Below are 10,940 nucleotides of genomic sequence, written 5' to 3'. Positions count from 1 at the left end.
GCATGATGTTCTTGAGGGTGGCACTGAAGAGTTTCAGTGAAATGGTGTCACCCTGCTGAACCCCTCTCTTGACATCAATGATCACTTCTTTGTAGAATGGTGAGGTCCTGGTAGTGAATCCATAATACAGCTCACAGAGGATCCTGATGTATTAAGTTTGAATGCCCTGATTAGCTAGGGCTTTGATGACCGCTTCTGTTTCAACAGAATCAAAGGCCTTATTTATATCAATGAACGTTAGACAAAGCGGCAACTTGGACTCCCAAAAACCCTCAATGAGCTTGGTTATTGTGTGGATATGGTCGATTGTGCTGAATCCTTTGTGGAAACCGGCATGCTCGTATGGTTGTTCTTCATCTAGTGTTCTGCCTATACTATTCAAGATGACTCAAGTGAACAGTTTGTAGATGACAGACAGTAGGCAGATAGGGCGATAGTTGCCAATGTTGTGGATATCTCCCTTTTTGTACAGTAGTACAGTCCTGCTGGTTTTCCATTGGGACGGAACCTTGCATTCAGAGAGGTAGCTTGTGTACCTGTGAGCTGAGCCAGTGTATTGATGAGTACTGATGCTAGGTTCTTCAGGTGTTCAGGTCTGACCTTGTCTGGACCAGGTGCTGTTCGATTCTTTACCGACAAAATGGTGTGTGGATTTCATAAGGGAGAATGTTGGGAATGACATATCCATCCTGTGGAATTTGGTATGTGGGCAGGTGGACATGGCTATCGAAGAGATCTGAGTAGAAGTCATGGGTAATCTTCTCCATTGCCCTTCTGGAAGATGTGATAGATCCATCAGGACGTCGGAGGGCAGTCCTCTTGGTTTTATAGTTGGCGAAGGACAAGCAAGCATTGCTAATGGTTTTTCCGGCTTCTGCTGCAACAACCAGCATTTCTGCTCTTCTCTATTTGAGGTCTTCTTTTATCACATCTCTGCACTGCTTTGCGAGCTTGGACATTTGCTTGTGGTTGCCTGAGGCATGCGCCAACCCATGTTGGTGAATAAGCTCAAGAGTTTTTGAAGACAGGCACTTTTTTGGTGGCTATCTCTCTCTCTTGGCGTTCCTTACACAATCATGGAGGTGCTGAACCAGTCGATCGTATTCCTCATCAATGTTGTCAACAACAGCATCTTCCCATGTTGGTGGCCGTTCTGGGAGTTCTCTTCTTAAACTTTGCAGCCCTTTCTCCCAGCTCTGTGATGTAGAATTTTGCACAAAGGAGATGGTGGTCTGATCCCGTTTGGAATTTTGGAACAGCAGTGACATTGGTCAGGCAAAACTGTTGATTGAATATGATGTGGTCAATTTTGTTGTGGAACCATCCACCGGAGACTCCCATGTCCAATGTTTAGATTCGGCCTTCTGGAACTGTGAGTTACCATGGATGGTCTTGGTCGACATGATGAACTCAGTCTCTCACCCTGTTCATTCCGTTCTAGGCCATGGGTCCCAATTTGGATTTCTTCGGCTGATCTTCTTGGTCCTATCTTGGCATTAAAATCACCAACAATGATCTTGTAGAAGGTGTGGTCTTCTTTATACGACTTCTCCAGATCCATGTAGAACTTCTCAATTTCTCCTTCATCATAATTGGATGTTGGTGCGTAGACAACGAAGATAGAAACTGCCGGCAATTAGCCACATCTATTCAAGTGTAATCATCTGATTCAGGTTGTTAGGCATTCGAATGAATCAATGCTCATGGCCAAGTTTGTGTTGACAAGAACACCAACACCTCCGACGCCTCTTTGGTCGCATGTTCCAAGGAAAAGTTCTTCTCCAGTGTCGAAAACGGCGTGATGTGATTTTTGACATTTAAATTTTTTTAAATTTAATAAAGAGCCATGATTTACAAAGTTATTGATAGATAGGTCTTAGGCACACAAAATTCCAATATTAATACCACCGCCAGTGTCAAATTCCTTCCACCAGACTTCCCATGGTCCCTACCCTCCCCACTTTGACAGGCATGTTTCAAAGTTCAATCGTGAAACCTCACAGTTAGAACTGGAAACTTTAATCTTTGATTACATATCCCAAAACAAAATACTTCCAAAAATCAGATTTCCCTGAGGAGATTTGGAAACAGGGACAAACTTGGGGCAAATGTCCAAAATTGTTGAATATAATTGAAACCTATGCCCTCATATTTTGGTGCTCAGAAGACAAGAGCAAGGGATCAGCAGCCACCCATAGTCACCTCGTTAGCATTTTCTTAAAAGTTCTACCCACTCAAGATAACCTTTCAAAAATGGTTGCTCTGGGTAAGAACTAGGCATTTGCCTTGCACATGGCCAACCTAGGTTCGACTCCCAGCATCCCGTATGGTCCCCCAATCACCACTAGAAGTAATTTCTGAGTGCATGAGCCAGGAGTAACCCCTATGCATCACCAGGTATGATAGAAAGAAAGAAAGAAAGAAAGAAAGAAAGAAAGAAAGAAAGAAAGAAAGAAAGAATTAAGAAATTGATGTGATGATAACAAAGCCTGATATCAGTTTTAGAACTTATTTTCCTTGCTTCCTTATTCCCTTAATATACTCATCCACAGGGTAGTCTGGTAAGGATTATTTTTTTTATATTCACTTTCTTGGATATTTCCTTATGTCACAAAGAATGTGAAACTTTCCCTGTAACATACATAGAATGGCAAACTATTCACTTTTAAAATCATAGCAATAAAGAAGAAAGAAATTTCTCCAGAACAAAAGACAAGCCAAGGGAAAAACAGAATATGGCTATGAGGGTGATGGGATCTGTACCACAGCTGTGAGTTGTAAATTCTGCTTTAAGTTTCCTGGCAGACAAAGCAACATCAGAAACCTAATGTGTGACACAGTTCTTTGTATCCATGAGAAGAAAATATATAAGTTACTCAGAAGAAACAAACATTTCCTCCTACTTAATTCTACAATAAATTTCTCTTAGGAAGTGTCCTGTAGAGAACAAGGAAGAATGCAACAAATAACACCAACAATGAGATTTCTGTTTTAACCTCAGTGTAATGGAGAATTTTATCCAGCAGCCTTAGATATTCCCCACTGAATGGAGGCGCCTTTACCTCAGGCTTCATTGCTAAATCTAGCTCATTCTTCTCAGCCTCCTGCTCTTCTTTCTCTTCCTCTTCATCCTTCTGCTCCTCCTCCTCCTCTTCCCCCTAGAGGGCATTTCACTTGGATGCCTCCTTTTCTCTCACTTGTCTGCAACATACTTTTCAAATTAGCACTTGGTAGCTTTGAGGGAAACCCAGACATTGCTGGGAAGAGAGTGATAGGCCAACTGGAAAAAAAAAAAAAGTTTGCTTCTTTCTCAATGTGCTGTAAATTTGCAACACACGCAAAGAAAAATAAGCACCAAGATTCTGCAGCTGATCGAGATTACCTGACTTAAAATGGTTCCAAACCTTCATCTTCCCTAGGCTCTCTGCTATTTACAAGCCAGGAGTTGGGGCTGGAGCCATAGCACAGTGGGTAGGGCATTTGCCTTGCATGTGGCCAACCCAGATTCGATTCCCAGCATCCCATATGGTTCCCCAAGCACCACCAGGAGTAATTCCTGAGCGCAGAGCCAGGAGTTAACCCTTGTGTATTGTCGGGTGTGACCCAAAAATAAATGAATAAATTCTGAAAAGGCAGGACACAGCCCCTTTCCACACCACCTCCCAGTATTCCTTCCTGTGGATGGATGGACCACTAATGAATAGAACACTCAGCTAAGGAGACCTAGTGATTCCATTCTACGTAGACGGCCACATCAATTCCTGGTTTGTGAGAAATGTATGCTTCAGAAACAGTACTTTTAATTCATTCAGATGCCTCCCTGCACAAGTTGGTTCAAGAGGCACAGATGATATTCATTAGCGAATGGGATGATGTGAGCTCCTGCCAAGGCCTTCTTCCTGACCTCTCACCTGTCCTTTATGAAAGCTGTTGTGATCTTAAGGAAGAAATAATGGGGGGTGGGGCAAAATATCTTCTCTGGGTAGCTGGAAGAAGATTATAAGAGTTTTCTTTCTGATTAGGAGAGTTACATTTATGGGTGTAGTAGGGTAGAGCAGTGGAAGGATCTTTTGTGATGAGTATTTGTAGTCAAAGGACCCCTCTTTGAATCCTGGCTCAGGAACAGTCAGCAATGTCCTAGGACAAGTACTATTTTCTTTCTTTAAACCCCAGTTTCCTCCTCCATAAAATGTGGGGTAAGGGCTCACACCTTTGTAGCTGTAGAATTTGAAATAACACTTGTAAATATGCTTTAATTGCTTACCATTTGGGAAATTTCAGTTGCTAGCATAGAAAAATGTTCCCCAAAATTAACAACAGAGTGTCTGGTTTCAGACACCCCCACCACTCCCACCATTGATTAACATTGGTCTTTTTCCCCCTCTTTTTTTGAGGGGGGTCACACCCGACCATGCACAGAGGTTACCCCTGGCTCTGCACTCAGGAATTACTTCTGGCAGTGCTCGGGGGACCCTATAGAATGCTGGGAATCAAACCCAGGTTGGACGCATACAAGGCAAACACCATTCCTGCCGTGCTATTGCTCCAGCCCCCTGATTGACATTGTTTTATGCCAATACCTAATCCTATCCAAGCCTCAATTTTCAGGCAAAGACTACCGACAAAAGAAATCACCTCAGAACAAAGGTCTGTTGCAACAATCAAGACAGACTAAACAGCAGGAAGTACATAGACAATTGTAAAATGATAGACAAATATTAGTTGTTAATATTATTAAGCAACAGCCTAAAGGCCTGAGCTCTGGTGCCAGTCTTGCATGTATCTTAGCCCTTGGCACTTTCTCAGTTGGATGTCTCACATTCTCCTACAAGCTGTCTTTTCCCCTGACAATTATTTAGTTCCTTTCTCAATAACCATGTTCTCTGAATGTGACACTAGAGTCCATGGAGAAAATAAATCTATTTCTGTCTTTGGGGAACTTATACTAGGCAAGACAGAAAATAAATAACCCAGATAACTAAAGAAAGATAAAGCAAAATAGAAAACACAGATTCTTTTTTTCTTGTAGCACAGTGGGTAGGCCGTTTCCCTTGCACACAGCGGACATGGCCGACCCGAGTTCAATTCTTCCGCCCCTCTCAGAGAGCCTGGCAAGCTACCAAGAGTAGCTCACCTGCATGGAAAAGCCTGGCAAGCTACCCATGATGTATTCAATATGCCAAACACAGTAACAAGTCTCACAATGTTACTGGGCCCGCTAGAGCAGATGGATGAACAACGGGAAGACAGTGACAGTGACCGTGACAGTTCCCATCTATTAACTGCAGGATCCTGGTTTTGTCTCTTGGCTTCCTAAGCTTTAACTTATTTTTCTGTAAAATGGGTCTGACTATGATAATATAATACTTACCCTACGCACAACTGTAAATATTAAATAAAATCAGGAGCACTGTGGTACTGTAAAAATATTGCCATTTCCTTGGAAAAGAATAATATTGTGACAATAAGGATAGCTCTTACTGAATATATGTTATGTACCAGGCACTGTAAGTAATACTTTATATGTAAAATTGCATCTCTTCCTAAATCTGTAATGTGGGCATTTTCTCAAATTACAGGTGACTCAGAAACATTTAGAAAATAAGTTATGGAGAAAGTGCTAGAATCCATTTGCCTTATTCTAAAGTCCATTTCTTTTCATTACCCATTTGATTTATATCTAAAATCAGATGCTATAAAGAATACAACTTACTAGGTTAAGAGTTGGGGAGGGATACAGGGATTGGTTTGGGGGCCCTTTGGGAAGGAAGGTGAATACACTGGTGACGGGGGTGGTGTTGGAAGTATTTTCATGAGAAAAAATTATTAATAGTATTGTAAAACATCACAGCAGAGCCTGGCAAGCTCCCCATGGCATATTCGATATGCCAAAAACAGTAACAATAACAGGTCTCATTCCCCTGACCCTGAAATAGCCTCTAAAATGGCATTGCTGGGAAGGACAAGTAAAGAGAGGCTGCGAAAATCTCAGAGATAGGATGAATGGAGACGTTACTGGCGCCCACTCAAGCAACTCAATGAAAAAAAGGATGACAGCGATACAGTGATACAGTGATTGTAAAACATGGTACCAGTTTTTTTTATTAATTTTTTTTATTTTTAGTGAAACACCATGAGGTACAGTTGTAGATTTACAATTTTTTGTGCTTGGGTTTCGATTATACAATGATCAAATACCCATCCCTCCACCAGTGCCCATTTTCCACCACCATGGATGATATCCCTTCCACCCCCATCCCTCCCATCTCACCCTGCCTCTGTGGCAGGGCAATCCCTTGTGTTCTCTCTCTCCTTTTGAGTGTTGTGGTCTGCAAAAGAGGCTTTGAGTGGCAAACATGTTCAGTCCATAGTCTACTTTCAACACGCATCTCCCCTCATGGGAGGATCCTCCAAACACCCTTTATTTGGTGCTCCCTTCTCTATCTGAACTGCCCTTTCCCCTAGAATGCCTGGCTGGCCTCTGAGCTATGGAGTAATCCTCCTGGTGTTGATCTCAGCTATTCTTGGGTATTAATCTCATATTTTGTTTCTTTATATTCCCCAGATGAATGCAATCTTTCTATGTCTATCCCTCTCTTCTAACTCATTTCGCTTAGCATGATACTTTCCATGTTGGGTACCAGATTTTAAAAATGAATATTTAGGGCTAGGGATATGACTGAGTGATAAAGTGCATGACTTACATACACTTTATATTTAGAATATAAGGCAAGATTTTATATTCTAAAGATAGTCTCCTGTTCTTTCTGTTCTCCCTTAAATCTTCCTTGTACCCATAGATAAACTAAAGCCTTAAGCTCTGAGATTACAGTTATGTATGTTCCCTTTAATTTTATCCCCTATATTTCCTTCAACATTATGTCCTGAGTTTTCTATACCCATACAAACTTCATGTATATGAACTATATGCCCCAAAGTCACATCTGATTCCCATTGTAAAAAATAACAAGCTCCTTTAAATTAATTAGAATTCTAACTTGACCATCAGCAGGATTGCACATACTTGGAATCATTCAGCAATATTAAAACTGAGACATTTTAAAGGCAACTCTCACCTGCGAGATTGGGAAAAATATCCCTTTGTAGAAAGACCTGGGTTTAGGAATCTCTCCCAATTAGAATCTATTTCCTGACCTTTAAATCCCCTCTGGTGTTAGGCTAAGAAGATTTATAACATTCCAAGAAAGTGAAATCCAGAGATCACAAATGCAAGGACCTAGTTAAAGTCATTTGTAGTAAGAAAAATCAGTTATATAATCAATATCACCATCATTAAGATTTACTAAGCCCTCTTTCAACATGATTAAAAGCTGGGCAATATAGTACTGCATGTCGTGAATGATTCACAGCTTAATAATCAAACCCTCTATTACCTATGGAACATATTCTCAATCTATTGTGTCTTAAGAGATAAAGTGCTACAACATGAAAAAAGGTGGCACATGCTGAAAATAGAAAATTTTAATATATTCCATTAGTTTAGTGTATCAGAAAATCTGGTGGTTGTGTAGAAAATGACTTTATTTCAGCCTTTATCATTGGCAGCTGATAAAAGACCAATATCCACTGATATTTATCCATAATATGTTTACAATGTGTCTAGTTGTGAGAAAAGATTTATATAAACCAAAGAAGACACAATGGTAAAGTCATTCTATGTACTGGGTGTAAGCGAATCATGTCTAAAATAAATCCCTTATTTTCAGATAAATAAATGATAAATCAAAAATAGAATAAAATTATTGCAATAATGCTGAATTCAGCCATTTGGAGAATAGAATCGTCCTGATTCCCAAGGAAGAGACAATAATCTTGAAAAATAACATTGCAAAACCAAAAGAGAATCTTTTAAGGAATTCCAAAATTCAAGATGATATGACTGCTATAAGAAGAATTAATCATTACAATAATAAAGAATAAAATACTAAAGCCAGGAGATCGGATAGCTGTAAGGATCTTGCCTTACATTCAGACGACCTGGAGGTCAATCCCTATCAACCCATATACTCTCCTAAGCAATATCAAGAGTGAGTTTTGAGTATAGAGCCAGGAGTAAGTCTTGAGCACCACCACCAGGTATGGCCCCAATGCAAAAATTAAAACCAAACAAAAGAACAAAATACTGAAAGAACTTAGACGCTAAAAGTTAATAAGGGTAGGGGGCTGAGTGATAGTACAGTTGGTAGAGTGCTTGTCTTGCACACAGCCAACTTCCAAGACTCTTTGCCAGAAGTGATCCCTGAGTGCAGAGGCAGGGGGAAGCCAAGAGTACCGCAAGCTGTGGCCCAAAAGAAACAAATAAATAAAAAGTTAATACGATACCCTATAAGAGTAAAGCAAGAGAAGGCAAAATTAGAAACTAATCATGGAAACGATCTATTAAAAATATAATTGGAACTGTAAAAAGACACATGGGAAGGGGAAACTTAGGTTCCTACTATGCAGTAGGGAATATAATTTTCATTAATCAGGTCATTAATAAAAAGGAGAAAGAAAATAATAATTCCATCTAAGAATAATGAGCGACTCTAAAATCTTGAATATAAAAAATCAACAAAAGACACTTTTGAATAAGACTTCCAAGGGATAAAAAATTATTGTGGAATGTTTTGCCAATCAAAACTTAAGTTATGTAAGGTATAATTTATTATTATTTAAGAAAAATAAACTCAATACTTGGTATCGTGAATTTGTTATTTATTTAAGGGAGAAAGTCCATAAAACCCAGGCCTCAGAACACCAAAACATCGGAAGAAAATAGAACAATTTCTCAGCTGGAGTGAAAGAATAGTAGGTAAAGTTCTTGCCTTGCACGCAGTGGACCTGGGTTTGATCCCAACACCACATTTCCTCCCCTGAGCCCCACCAAGAATGCTCCCTGAGTGCAGAATCAGAAGTAAGTTCTGAGCACCACCAAGTGTGCCACTCTCAAAAAAAATTACAAGTATTTATAAATATTTTCAATCCAGAAAGACTATTTCTTTAGTCAAGATTCTGATCCAGTGTAATATATACTACCCCAAAAGCCACCCATTGGTCACCTTCCCTCAGTAACTCTTCCATACTCTTTATATTAATTCTATTTCCTTTTTAAAAACCATACAGCTATTCATAACTGTATCAGTCTTTAGAGAGTGCTGAAATGTTAATGATATTCTCTAAAAGGGCAGTAATGATGTAATGTAAAAATGTTTGCTGTCATACCCTTTCAACTTTACGGTGTGCTTATTTTCCTTATAAGAAATAAGAAAATTAAAGCTTCAAAATCATCTTTTTTCTACTGGCTAAAATCAAAAACTGCCTTAAGAAAATCTCTTCAGTAGAACTCCCCATAAGATGGTAGGAGGAATACTGGGAAAATTGGTGGTAGAGAATGGGCACTGGTCGAGGAAAGGGTACTTGAACATTGTATGACTGAAATGCAATCATAAAAGTTTGTAAGTTTGTAACTGTATCACACGGTGATTCATTAAAACAAAGTTTTAAAAAAAATTATCCTTTCTTTGTCAGATGCAAAGATTTTCATGCATTCAGTAGGATGTTTTTCTTTTTCGGTTTTTTTTTTTTTTTTTGGACCACACCTGGTAGTGCTTAGGACTTACTTCTGGCTCTGTGCTCAGGTATCACTTTTTTTTTTAAAAGAATTAACCCTATTTTATTTTATTTTATTTTATTATTTTTTAAACATCCAAGCTTAATTTATTTATTTTGGGGTCAGACCTGGCTCTGCACTCAGAAATTAGCTCTTGGTAGTGTAAGGTGGACCATATGGGATGCCAGGGATTGAACCGGGGTCAACCGCATGCAAAGCAAATGCTCTCCCCACTGTGCTATCACTCTGGCCCCCAATGTTTTTCATTTTAATGAGTTTCTTTCACTTGCAGAAGGTTTTAAATTTGATATAATCCCATTTGTTTATTTTTTTTATTTCCATTACTCTTGGAATTTGAATCCAGTACGTGGAGTATTTTTCTTGTTTTCTTCATCCAGTTCTATGGTTTGAGGTACTTAACAAAAACATTTTCCACCCATTTTGAATTAAATTTTGAGCACTGTGTAGGATAGTGAACCAGTTTTGTTTCCCTACATGAGATTGTCCAGCTTGCCCACTCCCATCCATTAAAAAACTTACCTTTCTCTATTTTATGCTTTTGGTCTTTTGTCATAAATGTGTGAGGGTTTAATCCAGGGAACTAAATTTATTCAACTGATCTGCATGCTATTATTATTCCTAGATACTGTTTGGATAACTATAGTACTATAGTATAGTTTGAAGTCAGAAAACATGATGCTTCCATTTCTCTTCATTTGTCTCAGGACTGCTTTGACTATTAAGAATTTTTTTGGCTACATACAAATTTCACTAATGCTTGCCCTATTTTATTTTCTTCAGGGCAGAGCATGTATGCAGTCCCCCACTACCACAAATTATGCAGTCAAGTTTCCCACATTTGGGGAAATTGCAGGGGTCAGCACATCCAGAGTGCAGTGGATAAGCCTTGCACTGGAAAAAAATACCTTCATGATCATGCTGTCTCCCATACCAGGAAATTATTGTTTGCCCTATTTTTTAAATTTATTTATTTATTTATTGAATCACTGTGGGAAAGGTTACAAAGCTTTCAGGTTTAGGTCTCAGTCATGCAAATATCAAACACATTTCCCTTTACCAATACTTATTTTTTACCATGAAGAACCCCAATAAAACTCCACCCCCCACCCCTCCCAGTACCTGTGAGGCAGATGAATTCTAGTTAACACTCTATCTGCTTTGATTAGATTCATTGTTTCAATAAAAGATTCACCACTATTATTTAGAGTTTACCGCCCCCCAAATCAGACATGCTGAAAAAGCATTGTGAAGTGATTTGCTTTCTACAGCTGGGTTCAAGAATCAAATGTTGGTTTTGGATTTCTGC

General features: G+C 39.2%; 1 non-coding gene across 1 annotated transcript; it reads right to left on the bottom strand.

Moving 5' to 3' along the window:
* Nucleotides 1-10,411: 10,411 nt before the first annotated feature.
* On the bottom strand, nt 10,412-10,576 carry LOC130026752 (U1 spliceosomal RNA). Its single transcript, XR_008792934.1, has one exon. It is a non-coding gene; the product is annotated as a U1 spliceosomal RNA (small nuclear RNA).
* Between the last annotated feature and the right edge of the window lie 364 nt (nt 10,577-10,940).

Source organism: Sorex fumeus, unplaced genomic scaffold, assembly GCF_029834395.1.
Source record: "Sorex fumeus unplaced genomic scaffold, SorFum_2.1 ptg000034l, whole genome shotgun sequence".
In the NCBI taxonomy this organism is placed as follows: domain Eukaryota; kingdom Metazoa; phylum Chordata; class Mammalia; order Eulipotyphla; family Soricidae; genus Sorex; species Sorex fumeus.
This window is presented reverse-complemented; position numbering and strand designations above follow the sequence as displayed.